A 24354-nucleotide genomic window follows, 5' to 3' on the forward strand; every position below is an offset into this window, starting at 1 on the left:
CTTTTGGAAAGGATTTGAAATTTAAAAATGTGAAAATTACCAGGTTATGGAATAGACAGGCACTAGAGGCATGGCAAAGGGCACATGTACAGATGAAGTAGTTGGATGCTGGGCAGAGCTACCACATTCAGGGCATTATGAGATGATGGGAAAAGCCAAGGCGTCGGGTAGGGGGAGAAAATTGAGAAAAAATTGAGTGACTGACTGAAAGGTTTTGTAGAAAGGATGGAAAAGTAACCTGTTAAAAATATTTATTTATTTGAAAGGCAGAGTTACAGGGGCCGGTGCGGTGGCTTACTTGGTTAATCCTCCACCTGCGGCACTGGCATCCCATATGGGCGCTGGGTTCCAGTCCTGGTTGCCCCTCTTCCAGTCCAGCTCTCTGCTGTGGCCCGGGAAGGGAGTGGAGGATGGCCCAAGTGCTTGGGTCCTGCACCCACAAGGGAGACCAGGAGGAAGCACCTGGCTTCTGCCTTCGGATTGGCGCTGCGCACCGGCCGTAGTGGCCATTTGGGTGGTGAACCAACGGAAGGAAGACCTTTCTCTCTGTCTCTCTCCCTCACTGTTTAACTCTGTCAAATTAAAAAAAAAAGAAAGAAAGAAAAAAAAAGAAAGGCAGAGTTACACACACAGAGAGAGAGACAGAGAGAGAGAAAATCTTTCATCCACTGGTTCATGCTCCAAATGGTCACAACAACCAGGCCTGGGTTGGTCTGAAGCCAGGAGCCAAAAGTCTCCTCCAGGTCTGCCACATGGGGGCAGTGGCCCAAGCACTCATAGCATCCTCCACTGCCTTCCCAGGCACATGAGCAGTTAGCTGGATCAGCAGTGGATCAACCAGGACATGAACCAGCACCCATATAGGATGCCATCTGCGCAGGCAGCGGCCCAACCCACCATGCCACAACACCATCCTCAAGAAAGTAATTTTTAAAGATTACGCTAGCTGTGCATGACAAATGTGTGTCTGAGCGTACGTGCATGTCTGTGCGAACATGAGTTCCTGGTGACGTGTTAGTTTGTGATTTCCCCATTCCAACAGATGTTGATTGTAAAAATCAGGAAAGTAAACCATTTTCCTAACTTCTACTTTTTCTCTTGAGTTTGGTTCTTTACCAAGGTCAAGCCCTACAGGTGCCTTGCTTCTGGGTGACGTCTTTTAGAATGGATGTCTCCTTATCCGGAACTCCTCTCAGTGCTTCTGAGACAAGGGTCTTTCCCAGCTCTGGGGTTGCAGACTTCCCTCACCCCGCCCGTTCCTGAGAAAAGGGGCTAGGTCATAAAAACAGGAAATCTTTTCAGGCTATAACCGAAATGAGCTGCTTAAAATAATCTCAGTGCTGCCAAATGCTCAGCAAAGACTTGACAGTGCTTAGGAGAAACCTTGCCGAACCCCTCAAGTAATGATGTTGGAAACCACAGGATGCTGCAAGCTTCGCCACGGGGAGCCTTCCGACACTTTTTTAGCAGATGGTAATGTATACACTTCTTTTATGTACCATGCTTCTCTAAATTAAAGATGATTTTTCAAAAACAATCCTCTTAGATAGAGTGAAGAAAAAAACCTCACACATATCCAGCTGTAGACAGCCTCATGTTTATATAAGCCATGAGGAAATTAAAAGCCATGGTACTATGGTATGTTTTTTACAAGTCTTATGAATTTTATATACTGAGAAAAATTAAGTTTTCAGATTCCACTGAGGTGAGAATTCTTTGAGGCCTGGAGAAGTAGTAAGGTAGAGATTTAATGCCATCTTGTATCATAAGAATGAGGAAATGACTGTCACCTAATTTGATATGAAAATAAATTAAGACTACATTTACCATTATTTTTGTTAAATTACATACACTTTTTCTTCATGCCCAGAATTTGAATGAATGAGATATTTTTGCCTATGCATTTAGCTTCAGCAATTAATCTAAAGGCTCAAAATAGAGCCCAGCATCTGGTTACTCAAGACCTGACTGACAACTAGTTCTTACATGTTAATTCTTTCAAGAATCAGATATTTCACACAAAATGTTGACATTTTAAAAAGTATTCCTCCCCTGTGTGAACCAGATTTAATGCCAGTTTGATTTTCAGACTGTACAGTTTTTCTCTTGAGAATCCATCTTGCTTGTATTTATTATTTTATTTTATTTTGTTATATGGTTTATTTATTTAAGAGGCAGAGTGACAAGGAGAGAAGAACAGAGAGACAGTTCTCATCTGCTGGTTCATTCCCAAATACCCAGAATTTTATTGAGGAGATTAGAACTCAAGCAAGGTCTTCCACATAGATTGGAGGGACCCAATTGGAGGAAGCCATCACCTGCTGCCTCCTAAGGTCTCCATTGGTGGGAAGCTGCAAGCAGGGGCTAGAATTTCAACCCAGGCACTCCTAGCTTGGGAAGCAGGTTTCTTAACCCCTAAGCCAAACAGCTGATCATATCCCTTTTTTAATTTAATAATGGTACAAATATCATCGTCATCTGTAATGTCTTCACTCTTAACACTTAACTGCTGTGCATCTTGGGCTTCCTTATTTGCTTGGTGAAACATGATACTTATTTCCCGTTGGTCTCTTCAATGTAATCTGAAGAGATCATGCATTTCAAGAGTGGAACATAGTTGTCAGCCCCAAAATTTCAACATTCATCTATTTTGCGCATAATGTAGTACAGGGCATTGTCCCAGAACCTCAGAGAAAGGGAAATATGCAGAAGATATGATTCCCAGTATAGATGAATGTAGAGAACAGTAGGGGGCCTTATGTCCATACAGAGTTAGGTTAGGAATTTAAAAAGAAAGTGGAAAGTATACTGAAATATTAACAGTCACCATATTCTGTATAGACCCAGACACTTGACTAAATACTTCATATATAATCACATTTGTTCATATCAGTAGCTCCATGGGATTGGTGTATTGATAATATTCTTTATTTTATGGGGGAGGAAATCACCTAGAAAGTGTAAAGAGCTCACCAGGTGTCACAGCTATGATAGTCAGAGGTCGGGCTAGTACTGAAGCACACACTTTTACATTTTAAGGCCTCTGCTCTTGCTCACTACCATTTCCTGTTTTCCAATGTGTCTGTATAAGTATATGTGCTATGGATGATCAGTAGAGGTAGTAAATACTCCAGATTTAGAAGAGGATGCTCCCATTCTCTTAAGTAGTGACATTTGTCTAGACTCTCGAGATTGGCACAAATGAAGGAAGAAAAATCTAAAAAGAAGAAAGAATGGGAGCCAAGATATTGAGCCAGGAATTGGAGGGTCTATCCTGGAAAAGTCGGAGAAATGTATTCTTGAAGGAGTGTCTGTTTTACCTTCTAGGTCATAATTTCCCAGGAAATGAATTTAGGCCCATTAAAGGATAAGCAACCAGAAAACTTACACAACAAAGTTTAAACATTAGCCTCCCTTTGGAATCCCTTTTACATCAAATGTATGTTTTACTTTGTTTGACCGTGGCATAATGTCTTTTCCATTAACATGGCTCAGCACCTTGTTTGACTTGGCATCACTTGCCATTAGAATTGGGGCATGCTATTTCATACCTGAATGTGAACGTAAAAATATCATTTTCACATGTATAAATGGCTAAGAGGATGGACGACTGGCAGCTCTTCCATCCAATATATCTTCAAAATGCAGAGTAAATTTACCTTGGGGGGAAAAATCCAGTTATTCTTTAAAGTAGAGCTCACTGCTTACAACGTATTACTCCCGGCCCCCTGGCTTCTACTTGCTTCAAATACCTTTGGAATTTCCTCTAATTGCCACACGTACCAGAATCAGAGAAAGTGTGATTCTTTCCCCAAAAAAGAAGCCAATTATGATAACAAACAGGCCCAAAACACAGGTTTTTTCTACTCTGGAAATATCCCAGGGCATAGGAATTACAATTTTTAATGCATTTAGCATTTTTTTACAGTAGGCAGTTTGGGCTCCCTTAGCCTAGTCCTATTCTGAATGCCTCCGCTCAGCCAGCACTCTTAGAATCCTGAGTTTGGGGCCAGCGCCGTGGCTCAATAGGCTAATCCTCCACCTTGCGGCGCCGGCACACCGGGTTCTAGTCCCGGTCAGGGCGCCGGATTCTGTCCCGGTTGCCCCTCTTCCAGGCCAGCTCTCTGCTATGGCCAGGGAGTGCAGTGGAGGATGGCCCAAGTGCTTGGGCCCTGCACCCCATGGGAGGCCAGGAAAAGCACCTGGATCCTGGCTCCTGCCATCGGATCAGCGCGGTGCGTCGGCTGCAGCGGCGGCCATTGGAGGGTGAACCAACGGCAAAGGAAGACCTTTCTCTCTGTCTCTCTCTCTCACTGTCCACTCTGCCTGTCAAAAAAAAAAAAAAAAAAAAAAAAAAGAATCCTGAGTTTGGGAGCCTCCCCTCTGCCAGAGGTCTCCACAAACATCCTTACTCTCTGCTTTTCATTCTTGCACATGCAGAAGAGAAACCATTGTAAGCCTGAGATTAGCACATTGTGCCCTCTGTTCAACCTAATAGGTATAAATCTTGAAAAAAATTAAAATAAGGAAAGAGAAAAGATGTGAGTGCAAAGTAGTGTGTAGGTAGGACCTTCTATTATCCTCACGCAAGGTGAAACTGCTGTGAATGCTGGGAAGTTCCCTCCACTCAAGGTGAAACAGAAGTAGCATCTGATTCTAAAAGGTCAGGAACAGCAACGTGTCTTGTGTTTCACTTATAGAAAAACCAAGAATAATTGGATTTGGGAGGTTATTTTGAAAGTCAAGGTTACGAACAGAAAACAAATTTGTTGGGCAAATTCATAGGTGTCTTTTCTCTGATGAATTCCTAAATGGAATAATTTTCAGTGTCTTGGGCATATTCAGAAAGACATCAGTGGAAGCCAAGAGCATCACCTGAAGCTTAAGAATGGTCCATAAAGCAGATTTTGCTTCCCATCGAACACAACTTGACCTCTGGCGATATGTGAAGAGAACTTCTGCATGTCATAGGATAATTGGTTTTCTCATTCCCTTTAACAATTTCTAACACACAGCATGAATTATAGGAAAGGAAGGTGACTTCTGAAAAGGGGGTAGATGGACAGATAGTTGAATTTGGAGGCAATTGGCAGGAGGGAGATGAGCCTGGGGTGTCCTGCTCCCTGTAGTTAAAAGTTCCAGCATATGCTTTGACTGAGAAGGGTTGTGAAATACTGTCAAACCACCTCACTAAAATGCAAGTTCTCCCAGGGATGGGTCAAGGCAGTGAGAAGTTGGGCCCAAGCTTCAGTCCCCCACTGGGAGGAATTTGTGATGTACAGCACCTACCTCTAAGCCTTATACCTAGGCGCTGTTGGTCTGTAGGAACTGAGAAAGTCTTGGGTTTTAGACTGTGTCTGAGAAGTCTCTGGCTGAGCTCTCTCAGAGAAAGGGACAATAGGAACTACTCCTTACATCTAAAGAAAAGGCAAGAGAGGAGGATGCGACACCAGAGCAACACTGAGCTTCCCAAGGCCTCATGGAGACTGACTCAGGAATATAGACGCACAGCGTTTTGGAGCTTTCAGAAGTTTCACTGAAGGCAACAGATTTTTTTATTCCTTTTTTTTTTCTAGTTATTCCTATTTCTCAATCTTAATCTTGAATTCCAAGGTTTTAAAATCTTTATATTGTGCATGTCAAAACTTAAAGGATTGGGGGTGATTGTTTGATTCATCCCCCTTTACATCTTTATGAGAAACAGTTGTTTCCCACAGAAGAACAGAGTGCTTTGTAGGTTACAAGTTTCAGTTGGTCATTTGTGTTTCACATATGAAAACCTGAAAAAAAATCTCCTGCCCTTTTTAGGAATTAAATCTTGTCCAGTAGGTGATTAGCAGGGAATAAACTATTCACAGGAATATATGATTCACAACTGTCACTTAAATGAAAAAGACTACTGGACACAGCAAATAAAATGGGACGATGCTGAAGCAAACACCAACATTACCAGTTCAAATCAGAGTAACACAAAACTGGAAGTCAGCAGAATGTCAACTCTTTGGGGGAATAGCTGATGACTTTCTCCCTTTTGAGACCTGATTCTTAATGTGTACAAAAGGTAAAATATAAGGCTGGACTAATTCCAGCAAAACTTGAGAGCTTTGTGTGATTTCCATAGTTTCCCAAATAGTCTGAATCTCAGAAAATAGGCACTTATAATGAAAACATGCACAGACTCTTAACTATAATGCTGCTAGCAGACATTGCTATAATAGCAAGACGATTTAACGATAATGGATAAGTAGGAACAAAATTAAGTAGTTTGCTGAGATAAAAAAAAAATTCCCTAAGCCAGAACATATTTGGCCTTATGTTCAATTTCAAATTCAAAGTCAGTTCATTGGTATAATTTAACATTTTCATAATCCTTTCAGTGATAAATTTCATTAGTACATTGAAAATGCCAGCTGTTAAGAATAGACTATGACTATGAGAGGGACTGAAAAAGGTAGGTTGGACTATGATCCCCACCTGCCTCCTCCAGCTCTGGAAAAATGAGTGGATGGCAGGTTTTTACCCTTCCTGTCTACAGCAAATGTCCTCTTCCCACTCCATTCAGCCTGAGCCTTAGGGTAAGCCAGGGTTTGCAGCCATTTACTACAATAATAGCAAGACTATTTAGCAGTAATGGATAAGTAGGGAGCAAATTAAGCTGTTTGCTGAGATACAGAAATGAAGCCAGAAAATATTTGGCCTCATGTTAGGCTTCAAATTCATAGTCAATTCATTAGTGTAATTTAGTCCTTGCAAAAGCCTTTGAGTGATAAATTCTACTAATACATTTGAAATGCCAGCTGTAAGAATAACTCATTGAGTGTTGAGTAAAATTAAAAGACGGGCAAGAATAAATCCTTCATTTCCATCTCATATGGGAAGATTTATGAAAGCCTTTGAGAAGAAGCATCTGTCTGCTAGCTGTAAATTTAGAGTATTAAGGGAAAACACTGGAATATTTTGGTTACATTAGCAAAAGGAATGTATTAACTAAAATGCTTTTGAGATCCTTCCCTTTGTGGTTGAAGATTATTCTCTTGATGAAGAACATGTGAATTTTTAGAATCCACATCTTGCTTGGGAATAAAGGCCACAGTATAAACAAACTAAGTGGTTGGTGTTTCAGGGCTGGTTTCTAAGAAACACAATCATGTGGGATGTTGGTGACTCTTTTTCCCATATGGGTATGGTTTTCTCTATGCTAGTGAGTGTTCTCTTTCAAGCTCATAGAGGCTGCAAAGACTTGGAACAGGTATGGGGAATATAACCAACCAGTATTTGACTTCCTCAACCAAAAATGAAAGTCACTCAATTTCACAAGACAGTGTCTCAAATTTTCAAATTGAATACTTTCATAACAAAATCAATTGTTAATTCAAAAAAAGTAGGAGAGAAGTAAATTTTTCTTGAGAATTTAGTACATGCAAGATGCTTTATATAAATTAGCTCATGCTTCTCTCCAAAACATTTCTGAAACATGTTGTAGATCCAATTAATGGAAGAGAAAACTGAAGTCTCAAAAAATAATCTCCTGAGAACAGTAGCTAACCAGTAGTCAGTCTGGGATGCAAACCGAAGTATATCTGAGTGGAAGCAGAGGGACTATACCTCAGGATTGTTGGCAGGAGTGAGTCTGAAATATCCAAAACTGACTCACAGTAAGAGATTTCTGACAATGTGCAGTGTCTGCTGTGACCAAACCCACACAGGTAGCCTCTTTCTCCTTGTCCACATGACGGATTGGATCACTCTTTAATTCTTCCTCATCTGAGTGGTCATCTGTGGTTAGAGATTCTGGGGCTGACCTTCAACGATCATCAACTCTGCTTCAAGTTTGCAGCAAATACATAGGTATGCTACCCAGTCAGCCCTTAGGCTCAGAAAACAAGACGTCTACTTTGAGAAGCTGAAGAAGCCACAGTTCTGACCCAGGTGTATCCTTTTTCCTGCCCATTGGCAGATTTAGCAAATAAAAATAGAAAATATCTAATGAGATTCTAATTTCAGATAAATAACAAACTTTTGGGGGGATAAGTATGTTCCACAGAGTGTTTGGGATATACTTATGCAGAAACAATGTTCATTGTTATCTAACTTTCAAATTTAATGGGGAAACCTCTAACTTTTCTGGTCATTGTGATCCTTATGAGTCAGGAGTACGATGCTAATGTGATAAAAAACATAACCATACCCAAAGAAAGGTTTGACCTTTGACCTGGTATCCTGGGAAATTTCTCCAGAAAGAATTTTTTTTTAAACTTAGGATCTTTGGACAATGCCAAACAGTCTAACAATTTTACTCATGAAGAGGGCACTAAGCCAGCCACATGTTAGGTGCTCTACCTCCAAAGGGCAGCCTCTGGAGGGACTGAAGACCAAAGCTCAGTTGTGGGAGCAGTCAACATGGATGTGACTGAGCAGCATCGCAAATGCTGGCTTACAGAAGTTTCCCTAGCTGAAAATATTCTGTGCAAATTGTTATACATCACTGCTGAGGGGAGTTAATGCTGTCAGCAGTCCCACAAGGAGAGGATGAATGCAAGTACCACAGTTGGAACCCTACTGAACCCTGCCCCTACCTTTAATCTGTGTTGTTTCCCTATATTAAACCAATGCATGAGGATAATATCCTTTCTATGAATGCTTCTAGGGGAGTATCAAACTGAGGGAAGTCTTGGGAATCCCTGAAACTGCAGGCAATATCAAAGGTAAACGTATTTTTCTGGACTTTGCTGTCTCTAACTTCTCTATGTCATAGGGGCTTCCTTTCTTGAGTCCAGAACCTAGCCCGTGTTCCAAGTACTGGGATTTTGAAATCACCTTCCCAAAGGGCCCCGAGCATGCCTCCAGAGCCTTTGTGAGCCTCTTTCTCAGATCTGCTCAAGGGTGAACGATGCTATGGATGTGGCACACTAAGGCCAGAGGAGTAGCTAACGACTACATTAGGGTCAGTGCCTGTGTTAACTATATGCAGGGCTGTGTGTTTGCGTGTGAGCATGTGAAGACCGTTCTTTGATAGGACCAGATTGGGATGAGATTAGAAAAGGGGAGCACTGTGGGTGCTTCCAATTGTACTTTTTGCTCTAGGTCTAATAAAGGTAAGGTGGGCCTTATCCTGCCTTTCCTTGCCCTACCAAGCAATTTAGGGCTTGTGCGCACCCTCAGCTTTTCTTCTCTTGCTTGGAAAAACAGTAGCTAAAGATTGTCCTCTCAGGTAAGGCTATATACCTTAGAAAAACTCTTATTGAGCAAAACACAACATCAATCTCATTGCTAACCCCTGACTTGGGAATGTCAACTGAATCCATATGGAGTGCTGTGGATGGTAAGAAGCCATCCATTGCAAAATCACCTCTGAATTAACAGAGGGTAGAAACGTCTTAGTGAAGTTAGTGTACTTACAAAGTATAAGGTAAGTTTTGCTTGTCAATAATAAAATATGAGAAACATTTTTTTGAAGTTTGAAAACTGTTTTATTAATTAGTTCATAGCTGAGGACAGTTTCTAGAACCTAGTAGGTGACATAATCCCACCACCACCACACAGAGACACAGGAGAAACATCTTAATGTTGAGGTAATACAGTCCATATAGTATTATCATACTTGTATTTCACTTGACAGCTTAAGAATCTCTTTATACCTTTAATCCTCATGATGACCTCTGCAGGGGCAGCTAAAGAAAAATGACACACCCACCTTCTTTTCCCCTGGATCTTCCTTTTTTTGGGGGCACTATATATCTTTCTTCCTACATCCCAATACTTAGATCTGTCTGTGACTTGAGAAACCCCACCACCTACAAAGCCTGGATATGTGCTTCTTATCTCACTACCTGTATTTTGCCAGAAGAGGGGTCACTGGCCAGGCCTACCATATAGCTAGGGTGAGGTTGGGTTTTGGGTATGAAGAAAGGAAAGAAGAATTGGATGTTAACAAAGGAAGAGCTGAGGTAGCTTCTTTTAGGTAACTTCCTAAGGGAAGAGCCATAGGCTTAGAAGAGATGACCAAGAGGGAGCATCCTAAAGGTAAGAGCCAGGATTTTGGACTCTGAGAGAATGGGTATCATGGGCCTGTTGCCAGGCCATTTGACTCTCTGAACCTCAGTTGGACCAGTGATTTCTACCTTTTGGGGTTTCTGGGCTACTAAATCAGACTCTCTCTCTATATCTATATCTATATCTATATCTATATCTATATCTATATCTATATCTAGATATCTAGATATAGATATATCTGTCTATATCTATCTATCTATCTATCTATCTATAGATAGATAGATAGATAGATAGATAGATAGATATAGATATAGATATGTGTGTGTCTTTGCCAAGTGCCTGGCATGAGCTCATTAATTTTACCTGTTAAATTAAGTTTGAGCTTGGTGTAGTTTCTAGTTGAGGAGACAGTCAGTGGCAGTTCTAATTATGATTATTGCCAACACTTCCTCAGACGTAGCTCTGAGGCAGAGACCTTCTCATTGTCATTTAGAGGACAGAGAAAATGCAAAGAAGATTGAGTCAGAGGCAACACAGATACAAAGCTTTTCGGCATAAATGAAGCATAAGGTTCTTTATAGGGAAAAGAAAGTAAGTCTTGAACCTCTCTGGTTGTGCCTGGCATGTGCTTGGACTTCTCTGGTAGAGCTGAAAGCCTAGAGAATGTAGAAGGCCCGGCTTCACTTTCTTTTCTTTTTACAATATATTTTAAAATATATACTTATATATTTACTTGAGAGAGAAAGAGAGAGAGAGAGAGAGAGAGAGAGAATCTTTCATCTGCTGGTCCACTCTCCAAATGACTGCAGCAGCCAGCTCTGAGCTAAGGCCCGTCCCCATTTATTTTTATTTCTATTTAATTTTATTTTATTTTAAAGGTTAATTCATTTATTTTAAAGCCACAGTTATAGACAGAAGGAGAAGCAGGAGAGAGACTGATTTTCTACTCATTGATTCACTCCCCAAATGGCTACAATGGCCAGGTCTGGGCCAGGCTAAAGCCAGGAGCCAGGAGCTTCATCTGGGTCTCCCACATGGATACAGGGGCCCAAATCTTTCGGCCATCTGTAGAAGATGCTGCATAAATATCTCTCAGACAGCAAACTGCTCTGAAATTAGAGGCAGAGCCACGGTTTCTGCTCCCACCAAAACAGGCGAGGTAGGGCGGGGGGGGAGGGGTAGGTGGTGGTGGTGGGCACACCGGCCCCCAAAGGAATGTAGCAGCTGGGGCAGCAGGGGCAGCAGGGGCTAATGGATGTTAACTGGTATCTGGGGAGTTTTTGGGAATTTGTAAATTTGCAGGAGTATTTAAATGGGCCTGTCTCTGAAGATTTACAGCACAGCTCTGATCCCTGTCTTAGACCACCAGACCAAATTCCTTTTCCCAAATCCTTAAGTTGATGTATAATCTTGCCTACATGTCTGCTGCCTTATAGAACTGTTGGTACCCTCTAAATAAAAGTGGGAGCACACGGCTATCCGCCCGCATGCTCTTAGAATGAATGCTCTCGTGTCCTGTCTACTCACAGCCATCCTCCACTGCTTTATTAATTTTATTGACTTGCAAATAAATATCTGGGTAAATCCCACTTGATTGTGGTGTTTGATCTTTTTGAAGTAGTGCTGGATTTAGCTTACTAATATTTTGTTGATAATTTTTGGGTTTATACTCATCAAGAATATTGGTCTAAACTTTGTGTTTTGTGTCTTTATTTGGTTTTGGTATCAAAGTAATGCTAGTCTTATGGAAAAAATTTGACAGAATTTCATATTTCTCAATATTCTGGATTATTTTGAGAATTGGAAATATTTCCTCATTAAATGTTTTTTAGATGGGCCAGTGCTGTGGCATAGAGGGTAAAGCCACCACCTGCTCCCTTCTGGGAGCCGTTTCAAGTCCTGGCAGCTCCACTTCTGGTCTGCTCTCTGCTATGGCCTGGGAAAGCAGTAGAAGATGGCCCAAGTCCTTGGGTCCCTGCACCTGCATGGGAGACCCCAAAGAAGCTCCTGGCTCCTGGTTTCGGATTGGCACAGCTCCGGCTGTTGCGGTCAATTGGGGAGTGAACCAGCGGATGGAAGACCTCTCTCTCTCTCTCTCTGCCTCTTCTCTTTCTGTGTAACTCTGACTTTTGAATAAATAAATAAATCTTTTAAAAAAATGTTTTTTAGAATTCATTTGTAAATCCATCAGGTCTTGGATTTGTCTTTGATGGGAGATTTTAAATTAAATTACTACTTCATTCTTATTATATGCAATTGCTCTGTTTAGATTTTCTCTGGCTTCTTGATTTTATTTTGGAAGGTTGTATGTATTCAGGAATTTATCCATTTATTTGAGGTTCATCAATTTGTTAGCAGATACCTGATTATAGTAGTTTCTTAGGAGCCTTTGTATTTCCTATTTTATTTATTTTAGTTTTCTATTTGTTTTTGTTTTGTTACTCTGACTAAACATTTGTCTATTTTTTTTTTTACCTTTTCAAAAAATCAGATTTTGTTTTTGGATTCTTAGTTTCAATATTTCTGCTTGGAACCCTATCATGCCTTGCTTCCTGCTAATTTGAGGTTTAGTTTGTTCTTTTTCTAAGTCCTTGAGATACATTGTTAGATAGTTTATCTGAAATCTTTTAATTTTTAAAAATATTTGCACTTATTGCTATGAATTGCATTTGCTGTACCCCCACAGTTTCTGATATGTTGTATTTTCAATTTTTTCAAGGAAGTTTTTATTTTCTGTTTGATTTCTTCAGTAATCCATTGGTCATTCAAGAGCATGTGGTTCAGGTTTTACATATTTGTAAATGTTCTATTGCCCTCTTTATTGTTAACTTCTAGTTGTATTTCTTTGTGATCTAAGGCATATGGTATTTTCATTTTCTTAAATTGATTGAGACTTGATTTGTGCTTATTTATGGTATATCCTGGAAAATGCTCCAGGTGCTGATGAGAAGAATGTGCATTCTGTAGCTTTTGGGTGAAACGTTCTGCAAATATCTGTTAGGTCCATTTATTCTATGGTGTTGTTGAATTTTGAAGTATCCTTTTTTGATTTTCAGTGCATATATTTTGAGTGCATACACTTATGTTAGTTATATCTTTTGTTGAATGGATCTGCTTATAAGTATATAATGTGGGCTGGGGCTGTGGCGCAGCAGATTGAAGCCCTGGCCTGAGGCGCCGGCATCCCATATGGGCACCAGTTTTAGTCCTGGCTGCTCCTCTTCTGATCCAGCTCTCTGCTATGGCCTTGGAAAGCAGTAGAAGATGGCCAAAGTACTTGGCCCCCTGCACCCATGTGGGAGACCCAGAAGAAGTTCCTGGCTCCTGGCTTCAGATCAGCGCAGCGCTGGCCATTGTGGCCATCTGGGGAGTGAACCAGTAGATGGAAGACCTCTCTCTCTGTCTCTACCTCTCTCTGTAACTCTTTCTTTCAAATAAATAAAATAAATCTTTTTAAAAAAGTTTATAATGGCATTTTGTCTTTCTACAGTTTTTATTTAAAGTCTCTTTTATTGGATATGAGAATAGTTACTCCACCTCACTTCTCATTTCCATTTCAAGGTATATACTTTTCCAACCCTTCACCTTAGTCTATGGGTATCTTTATCTATGAAGTGAGTTTCTTATAGGTAGTATTGTTACTGCAGAATGGCAGGGTTCTTCATGCAAGAAAGAATTCAGGTGTGAGACAGAGAGTAGTGGGAGGTAAAATAGCAAGGTTTATTAGGGAAGGGACATCCATAAGAACGGATGGGCACCTCTCCAGACAGAACCTGAGGGAGAGTGCCCAGTCGCTCGGACTGGGGGCGGGGTGGAGGAGCGAGGTTACATGGTTGAGTGGAGAGATTACACCTAGGCAGGCCAAGTGGGCGGCTCAGCAGAGAGGCAGAGTGCTGAGTGTGCAGTCTGGTTAAGGCTGGGGGTTTTTAAGGAGATGGGTCTTTGTCTTCACACATCTCCTCCTGAAACAAAGGATTTTATGGATGTAAATATTAAGAATCTCCTATCTGAGTTTTCCCCTGAAGGTATCAGACAGGAGGAAGCCTAGCTGGTGCCACTGTCCTGAGTTTAGAGGAAAGGTGAGCAAGACCCCCTGGAGAATCGGGATACAGAGCAGGGTATTTGAAATGCAGATACTGGGCTGCATCTGGGAGATTGTGGAAGACTGCTGGGCAGAAGGGGCGGGGACCCCCCACCTGGCAGGTTATTGGGTAGGAGGGGGCAGGGCAGGATATGAATACTGGGCTGCCCCTGAAACGTTATCAGGATGACTTTGAGATGCAGATGCATATGCTGGACATAGATGTCTTTTCTTTAGGCCTTTATGTCACACACACATAAGCTCATATCTGACTTCCTACCTAACAGTATAATAGTTGGGTCTTGTTTTTTACCCATTAACCCAACATCCATCGTTTGACTGAGGATTTTAATTCTTTTATACTCAAGGCCAATACTGATATATAAGAACTAATTTACATAATTTTGTTTGTTTACAACTGTTTTATATATTCTATGCTTCTGCCTCTCTTATTATTTATCTTTATGAATTGGTAGCTTCCTGTCATAATAAGGTTGAATCCTCTTCTCTTTCTGTTTCGTACATTTGCTCTGTTACTGAATTTGGCACTATAGTGTGTTTTCAGGATGGTTTTTATGATCCATTTACATCTAATGTAGGATTCTGTTCAGGATTTCTTATAGAGCTTATCTGAGGGTGACAAATTCTGTTTCTGTTTGGGAAATATTTTATTTCTTCTTCAATACTAAAGGATAGCTTCATTGGATATAACAGCCTTCGTTGGAGAGTTCTTTGCTTTTTTTTCTTTTTTTATTTCAAGACCTTGTACACCATCCCATTCTCTTCTGGCCTGTATGGTTTTTGCTGAGAAGTCTGCTGTTAGTCTAATGGGTTTTCCTTTATACGTAACTCGATGGTTTTCTTTCACTGTCTTACTGTCTTTAGGATCCTCTCCTTTTCATTAACGTTTGATTAATTGATCGTAATATTCCTTGGAGAAGGTGGATTTTGGTTGAGTTGGTGAGGTCTTTTGGTCTTCATCAACATTGAAAATTCTTGGCCGGCGCCGCGGCTCACTAGGCTAATCCACTGCCTTGCGGCACCTGCACACCGGGTTCTAGTCCCGGTCGGGGCACCAGATTCTGTCCCGGTTGCCTCTCTTTCAGGCCAGCTCTCTGCTGTGGCCAGGGAGTGCAGTGGAGGATGGCCCAGGTGCTTGGGCCCTGCACCCCATGGGAGACCAGGATAAGTACCTGGCTCCTGCTATAGGATCAGCGTGGTGCGCTGGCTGCAGCGTGCCAGCCGCGGTGGCCATTGGAGGGTGAACCAGTGGCAAAGGAAGACCTTTCTCTCTGTCTGTCTCTCTCACTGTCCACTCTGCCTGTCAAAAAAAAAAAATTCTTTCCTCTGCTTAGAGTATTCTGTTGTTGAAGCTCTCTATTGTATATTGTATTCCACTCCAAGGATTCTGATTGATTCCTTTCAATGATTTCTATTTCTTTGTTGAGCTTCTCATGATACTATGGACTGTTTTCCTTATTTCTTTGAATTTTCTATCTGTATTCTCTTATATCTCATCAAGTTTACTTAGGATTGCTATTTAAAATTCTTTTTTGGGCACTTCATAGATTTCTTTGAAATCGGATCTATTTCTGGAGAACTATTGTATTCTTTTGGATATTTCATGCTTCCTTGCTACATGTTTCCTGTTTCCCTATGTTGACATTGGTACATCTGGTATAAATTCCTTCTATTTGATAGAATAGCTGTCTTTCCTGTTCAAATGCAAAGTGGGGTGTCAACTGAGTAGTTTCTTCAGCTTTGGCTCTAGGTGAGCCCAGAAGTGCAACCTCTGAGTTATTTCTTCAGTTATAATCAATGTCAACACTGTCTATGAGTGTAAGAGTTGTCTACTATGTAACAGCTCAGGGAAATAGCAGTGAGACTTTGAAGTAGGTGTGGGTTTCCAGAGGCATGTGTCTTCAGGGTCCAGAGTTGTTTTTGATGTCAGTTGCACTAGGATTTGTGATGACAGTAGTCAAATTCCTGGTGCTGTGGGACCCAGACGGTGCAGTCCTAACAGGCAAGTATGAGTTATGATAGGGCATATGGCATCAATAGCTGTGGTCCTGGAACTGTGTGATGTAGAAGGGATCTTCCCAGTTTCTGCTGTGTGAGCATGGAAGATGTTAGGGCTTACAGCACCAAAAGCCTTAGTCCCGGTATTGGGAGATATGAATGGGAAACTTCTCGAGATCACACAGGGGGAATACAGGTTAGGCTAGAAATTGTGTGCAGGTAGTCATAGGTATGGAGCAGTAGCTTTCAGAGAGTACTCTCCCCAGGTACTATGGGGAGAACTCAGGGGGCTTTGTGGAATACAGCTCCAACAGTCCCAACCCAAGAGCTACAGGACTTGTGGGGTATTCTATCAACATTCCACAGGTTGTTAGCAGGTTACACTAGAGATTTTGCTCTAGCTGGTGCAAGTCTGTATCAGGAGGATGGAGAAGGGGATTTTCTGGGGTCTACATTTAAGCACAGGTATCCCTGGGACTTATAGAATAGTCAAAGACACAGAGCTGCAGGATGCAGTGGTCTCCTGATTCAGGTCCATTGGAGTGAACTCAGGTGACTAAGGAATAGAGTCTCAGAGCTTTAGGATTCAGAGGGTACATCATACAGGTTCCAAAGTCTTATCACATATTATACTTGGGATTGTGTACCAGCAGTGGCAGGCTGGAGTATGGGGATGCAGATAGGACTTTTTTGAGACCCCACAGAAAAGTGCAGATGTCCATGGGACTTACAGAAGCAGCAGTCATAGACCCAGACCTGTAGAATGCAGTGGGATCCTGGTCCTGGTCTCACAGATCAAGTTCTAGTTTTGCTTGGGATTGTGGACTGACAGGGTGAAGTGAAGCAATACAGATAGGACATTTCAGTTTCCAATGGTGAATGCGAATTACCCTAGAGTTGTAGAACCAACAGCCACAGTTTGTAGAACAAACTACAGGACACAGAAGGAACTGTTCCTAGTTCACAGGGGGCATGCAAGGAAGATGCTGGGGCTTATGCTCTGGCCACCTAACACCTGTGCTAAGAGATGCAGAAGGGGATTTCCTCAGGTAAGTTTGGTCTTCTAGGTTTGTCTATTAACTCCTGCTGGCACCAAGCCCCAAGAAGCAAAGGAGAACTTTCCTAGATCACACAGAGCACGCAAATGTGGCTCTGAGACTTGTGCTTGGTGATTCCATAGTCGCAGGATGCAAAGGGGCCTGCTCTCTGCTCTTTGAGGGGCCCTAGCACAGGCTCTGGGGCCTCCGGTTGTGCTAGCACTGTTTGCCGTTCCCTAAGATAGAATGGTATTTAGCAGTCTCTGCACAACAGCAGCATGGGATCGGGGCTCTGGAGGCTCAGGGAGTCGATGTGGGTTCCTTTTGTAGAGAAGTTACTTGTTCCCCAGTCAGCTTTCTATATCGAATTTCAAGCCATTGAGGACTGTGCCATACCCATGTGGTTAGAGCTTCAGCAATGGCAAGACTGAGGAGTTTCTGCTTACATTTTTCTGGCAAGACAGAGACCCTCCATTCAGGGAGCTGGGGTAGAAGAAGCACTGTGCTTTGCGCTCTCTCTCTCTCTCTTCCCCCACCCCCTGTCCCTGCTAGCTTTCAAAATCTCTGCTGTTTACAGTTCCCATCACTTCTCACTGAAGTATTCCCTCAGTTAATCTCTTGGAAATGCAGTCTTTCCTTTGTTGTTCTTATTCTTCTCTGTGGTGAAGGCAGTGTCAGACCTCTCTATTCAGCAATCTTGGATTTCTCTTTTCTGTCTTTATTTTCTGTAAACAATGTTTTCATTCCAAAATTATTTACCTCCTTGGCCAAGTTAATTCTAAGTGTTTTATTTGCTATGCTGCTATTTTAAATTGAATTGCTTTCTTAATTTTCTCTTTTGTTCATTCATTGTTAGTGTATAGAATTGCAACTGCTTTTTGTATGTTGACTTTGTATCTTGCTGTTTTGTTGAATTCATTTATTAATTCTTACATTTTTTGTTGAATATGATTTTATCTTTTTAAAAAAGATTTATTTATTTTATTTGAAAGTCAGTTACAATGAGAGAGGGAAAAATACAGAGAAGAGAGGAGAGAAATCTTCCATCCATTGGTTCACTCTCCAAATGGCCACAACGACCAGGGCTGGCCCAGGCTAAAGCCAAGAGCCAGGAGCTTCTTCCAGGTCTGCCATGTGGATGCAAGGACCCAAATAAACACCTGGATCATCTTCTGTTTTCTTAGGCACTTAGTAGGAAGTTGGATTAAAAATAGAGAGGCCGGGACTTTAACCTGCACCCATATGGGATGCTGGTGCTGCAGATGGCTTCTTAACCTGTTGTGCCACAGCACCAGCCCCTAGGATTTTCTAGATCATATCATCTACGAACAGTGATAATTTACTCCTTCTTTCCAATATGTTTTCTTTTTATTTCTTTTTCTTTCCTAATTACTTTGACTAGAACTGCTACTACTATCCCTTCCTTGTTCTTGATCTTCAAGGGAAGGCTTTCAATCTTTCTCCATTGATTATGATGTTAACTGTAGATTTTCATATATGATCTTGTTCCCACTTTAAGGAAATGATTTTCTATTCCTAGATTACTGTGTATTTTTACTATAACTTGATGTGAATTTTGTCATATGCCTCTGGTGCATCAAATTGAGATGGCTACATAGTTTGTAGATTTCTTTCCTTCATTTTATTAATGTGGTATGTATTACATTGACTAATTTTCTTGTATTGAACCATTCTTGCATTCCACTTAATTATGGTGTATTACTATTTTAACATTTGACTGAATTTGTTTGCTCATATTTTATGGAAGGTTTTTGTATCAATATTGATAACGGATATTGTTCTGTAGTTTTGTTGGGACTCCGGTAAAAAGGTACTGCTGGCTTCATAATAAAATGACTTAGGAACTGTTCCCTCTTTTTCTATGTTTTTGAAAGAATTTAAGAAGGATTAGCGTTAATTCTTCTTTAAATGCTTGGCAGAATTTACTAGTGCTGCCATCTGGCCCTGCAGTTTTCTTTTGGGGAAGTTTTTAATTGCTGATTCAATCTCCTGGCTAAATGCCTGCACTGATTTCTTATTCCTTCATTAGTCATTTTGGTATATTGTGTGTTTCTAGGAATTCGCCACATGTTTATCTAGGTGATCCAATTTGTTGACATACAAGTGTTCACAACACTCCTTTATAATTATTTTTATCTCTTTGTAGTTGGTAGAAATGTTCTCATTTTCATTTTCTATTCTAGTAATCTGAGCCTTCTCTTTTATTCTTAGCCAACTTAGCTAAAGATTTGCCAATATTTTTGTCTTTCTTTTTTTTTTTTTTTTTTTTTGACAGGCAGAGTGGACAGTGAGAGAGAGAGACAGAGAGAGAAAGGTCTTCCTTTGCCGCTGGTTCACCCTCCAATGGCCGCCGCTGCAGCCGGCGCACCGCGCTGATCCTGGCAGGAGCCAGGATCCAGGTGCTTTTCCTGGTCTCCCATGGGGTGCAGGGCCCAAGCACCTGGGCCATCCTCCACTGCACTCCCTGGCCATAGCAGAGAGCTGGCCTGGAAGAGGGGCAACCGGGACAGAATCCGGCGCCCCAACCGGGACTAGAACCCGGTGTGCCGGCGCCGCAAGGTGGAGGATTAGCCTATTGAGCCACGGCGCCGGCTCAATATTTTTGTCTTTCAAAATCTGATTTTTGGTTTCATTGGTTTCCTCTATTTTTCTATTTTATTTGTCTCTCCTGTAATATTTATTATTCCCTTCTTTCTGTTAGCTTTGTATTTATTTTGGTCTTCTTTTTCTAGATCTTTAATATTATTACTATTAAGATCAGATTATCAACAAAGATCTTTTTTTAAAAAATGAATTTATAACTATAAATTTCTCATTTAGCATTGCATTTACTTCAGCTCATAAATTTTGATATGGTGTGTTTTGTTTTCATTTGTCTTGTAATTTTTAAAAAATCCCTTTTGACGTATTTGAAACACTATTTTAGAGTGACTTGTTATTTTCAAAATATTTGTGGATTTTCCAGTTTTCCTTCTTTCATGATTTCTAGATTCATTCCATTGTAATTCAAAATTATGCTCTGTATGATCTCAATCATTTAAATTACTAAAATTATTTTTGTGGGTAAAATATGATCTATCTTGGAGAATATTCTATTGTCCTTTAGAAGAATGGATTGTTTTACTATTGTTAGATGCAGTGTTCTGTATATCTGGCATTCCAATTGGTTTATTACATTTTCCATTTTTCTTTATCTTCTTACTGATAGTCCATCCGATCAGATATATATTATTCATTGTAAATATTTAAATCTTCAGCTATTACAGTAAAATTACCTGTTTTGCCTTTTGCTTCAATGTTTGATTCACAAATTTTGGGTCCTCTGTTGCACAGTGTTTATAACTGCATAGTGCTTATAATTGCATGATGTATATAAGCCTAATGAATTCTCACCATTATCAATACATAGTATTCTTTTTGACATCTAACTTAAAAAAAAAGGGCTATTCAGGTGTGGAGAATTTGTTCACATCCTAGGTTTGAGTCCTGGTTATGAATCCAATATCATGCTGGGAGGCAGTAGGTTATGGCTCAAGAAATTGGGTCCTTATTCGCCCCGTGAGACTCCTGTATCCCAGCTTTTGGCTTCAGGCTGGCCCAACCCCAGCTGTTGCAGGCATTTGGGGAGTGAACCACTGGATGGGAAATCTCTCTCTGTCTCTGCCTTTCAAATAAAATGAAGATACATATTTAAAATTAAATAAAGTCTGTATTAGTATAGCCACCCAGCTCTTTTTCTTACCATTTCCATGTTTTCACTTGAAGCTGTATCTTTAGATCTAGATGAGTCTTTTATTGACACCACATAGTTGAATCATATTTTGTTCTTTCTTTGAATTTCTTTCTTTTCCTTGCACAGAAAGTTCAATACATTTATATTTCACAATTATAGGGAAGGTCTTACTATTGTCTTACCTGTTTTTTGCATTTCTCATAGCTTTTTGGTTTCTCAATCCCTCCATTATTGCCTTCCATTGTATTTAGTTGATTTTTTTTGTAGTGAACATTTTGATTCTCTTCTCAATTTCATTTTTGTATATTCTACAAATATTTTCTTTGTAGTTATTATGTGGATTATGTATGGCATCTTAAAGTTATAACAATCTAATTTGAATTCAATTCAATTCAGTTAAATTCAGACATACATAAAATGCTACTCTCATATAGCCCAACTTTCCTTATGTTGATATCACAAATTATGCCTCTTATATTTAGTGCCAAATAACATAGATATATCATTATTTGTATGCATATTACAATTGATTTTATTTATTTGAAAAGCAGAATGATAGAGGGAGAGAGGGAGAGAATCTTCTATCTGCTGGTTCGCTTTCCAAATGGCTGCAATGGTCAGGGCTGGGTCAGCCTGAAACCAGAAGCCTGAATATTCATACTGATCTCCCACGTGGGTGGCAGTGACCTAAGTATTCGAGCCAATCTACACTGCTTTCCCAGGTGCATTAGCAGAGGACTGGATTGGAAGCAGAACAGCCAGGACTTGAATCAGTGCTCTGATATGGGATACTGGTATAGCAAGCAGTGACTTAACCCACTGTGTCAAGTACCAGTCCCTGCATTTATTGTTTAACCACTATACACAGCTAAAGTGGAGTTTTAAGCCAAAATTACAGAAGCCAAAATTTCTGGGTTTTGCATTTGCCATGCATTTTTTGTTACTAGAGATATCATTTCTTCATGTGGTTTTAAGTTACTGTCTAGCATCCTTTTATTTCAAGCTGAAGGGCTTCTTTTAGCATCTCTTTTAGTGTAGGTCTAGTGTAATAAAGTCCCCCTAGCTATTGTTTATTTGAAGATGTATTAATTTCTCTCTCATTTTGAAGACTAATTATCTACATACAGAATAATTGGTGGCAAATTTGTTTTTATTTCAGCACTTAAAATGTATTATCCTTTGCATTTTCAACTCAAAGATTGCTGATGAGAAATTGGCTGAGAATCTTACTGAGGATCTCTTTTATGTGACCTGTTGTTCCTCTGTGGCTTCTTTCAAGGTTTTATCCCTGTTTTTCATTTTTTTTTTTTTTTTTTTTTGGTAAGGCAGAAATTTTTGAACCTTGTTTATAAAGAGCTTTTCATTATGGCCAACTGATTATAATGTGTCTTATCATGGCTGTCTGAGATTATCATGGTTGGAGTTAGTTGAACTTGAATTAGAGATTTCATGTCTTTCATCCAACTTGGGATTTTTGAGGCCATTATTTTTTCAAATATTCTTTCTCTCTATTTTCTCTCAGTGTCTTCCAAAACTCCTCGACTGTGTATGTCCGTCCAGTTAACGGTGTCCTACAAGTCTCTGAGGCTTTGTTCACTTTTCTTCATTTATCTTTTTGTTCCTCAGGCTTGATCATTTCAATTTTTCTATATTCAACTTAGATGATTATTTCTTTTGCCTGCTTACATCTTGGGCTGAATTCCTCTGAATTCTTTTATTTCAGTTACATTTTTCAGCTCCAGATTTTTTGTTTGATTGCTGTTTATAATTTTTCTGCTACATTGTTATTTTGTTTACCTTTGTTTTCTTGATTTGATGTATATCTTGGCTTATATTTTCCTTTAGCATTTTGTGAATATTTAAGATAGTTATTTAAAAGTCTTTTTATGTTTTTCAATGGCTTAGAGAGAGAAAAAGAGACAGAGACACAGGAAGACATATCTTCCATCCTTGGGTCCTTTCCCCAAATGCCTGCAACGGCCAGTGCTGGGTCAGGCCAAAGCCAGGAGCTGGGAACTCCATCCAGGTCTCCCATGTGGGTAGCAGTGGCCCAGGACCTTGAACCATCATCTGCCACCTCCCTGGATGCATCTGAAGGAATCTGAAGTGGAGGAGACAGGACTCCAACTGGCACTCTGATATGGAAAGCTGATATGGAAAGCACTCTGATATGGAAACCTCCTTCACAAAGGGAGGTTTAATCCACTGTACTACAATGCCAGTTCCTCCTAATGGGTGGCTTCTGTCGATTTCTTTGTTCCTTTGAATGGGTACCTTGTCCCTGTGTTCTTCTCAGCTTGAATGTTGTGTATTTTTTTTTTTTTTCTTGGAAAGTGAGTGCTTGAAAGTTCTGGCAATCAGATTCTCCTCGTTCCTCCAGTTCTGGTTGTAGTTTGTTTTGCTTTGTTTCTGTGGGTTTTAGTAGCTCATTTATGCAAAGACTACTGTTTATTATGCGTAGCCATTGAAGTCTCTGAGTTCAGCTTGTCCAGATGTTTTCACAGAGATTCCCTTGAATGTCAGAAACTCTTCCAGGCTTTACAGAGTGAATCCATGCTTAGAAATCAGTTCAGCTGGTAGCTAGGCTTGTTTAGTTCTACTGATCATCCCGGTGTGAAATGTTAAGGACTTTTCTGGTCTTTCTTATGCACAAATCTTGCTAGGGTATTGATATGGCATTCTAAATACCCATGTATTTATGTCTGCTTTTGAATGTCTTAACTTCCCAGTGTCTCATTTTGGCTGTCCTGTGGGCCTCAGATGGTATATTGTTTCTACTTTTGCCCCAGGCATCTGAGTATCTATAGTAACCTTGCTTTTACAAGTAATGCCTAAGTTCTGAGTTGGGTGAAACAGAGACAAACATGCTACATCAGTCTTTTGTATATTTTTCAGAGAAGCTAGAACACATGTGAACAATAATGTACAGAAAGTTCGGCTCTGATCCTTAGAGCTTCAGGTAGGGAAGTGAGAACCAGTGTCCTACTTAAAGATCAAAACCATTACCTTTTTGGGGAGGTAATGGAACAAGCACAGGTAGAAATGTCACAATCTTTGCCACTATTTTAAAGACTGCTTTTTCTTGCTTGGGCATTGCAAGCCTTTAACTATTCCCCCAGAGCTCTGACAATGCTGGATTTTATAGTCTCTATTTGTTGGTTTATTTGCTTTTTTCTTCCATGTTTTTGTAGAGGAATGAAAGCTTGGAGCTTCGTAGTTCACCATTTTTCTGAAACCACTTGGGAAACAACTCTAATTTTAAACACAGCACTTTTGAAAGTGGTTTTTCTTATGGCATCTAGATTAACTTCTGATTTCTGAAATTTCAAATTTTCAGATTTTTAAAAGTATCTTCCACAATCTTAAGAATAATGTAATGAGCTGGAGTCACAGTTCTTCACTGGAGTTTGCTACACTCCTTTTTCTAAAGCAAACATGAACCACTGCCGCTGGTTGGCAACTATCACTGC

At 40.3% G+C, this 24354-nt stretch overlaps 1 long non-coding RNA gene across 1 annotated transcript; it reads left to right on the forward strand.

Annotated features, from left to right (window-relative positions):
* The first annotated feature begins 1336 nt into the window (after positions 1-1336).
* LOC103348322 (uncharacterized) lies at positions 1337-12152 on the forward strand. Its single transcript, XR_516747.4, has 3 exons — positions 1337-1473; positions 8648-8705; positions 11826-12152. It is a non-coding gene; the product is annotated as an uncharacterized lncRNA (long non-coding RNA).
* Positions 12153-24354: the final 12202 nt, after the last annotated feature.

The sequence above is a fragment of the Oryctolagus cuniculus genome, chromosome 1 (genome assembly GCF_964237555.1).
Source record: "Oryctolagus cuniculus chromosome 1, mOryCun1.1, whole genome shotgun sequence".
In the NCBI taxonomy this organism is placed as follows: Eukaryota; Metazoa; Chordata; class Mammalia; order Lagomorpha; family Leporidae; genus Oryctolagus; species Oryctolagus cuniculus.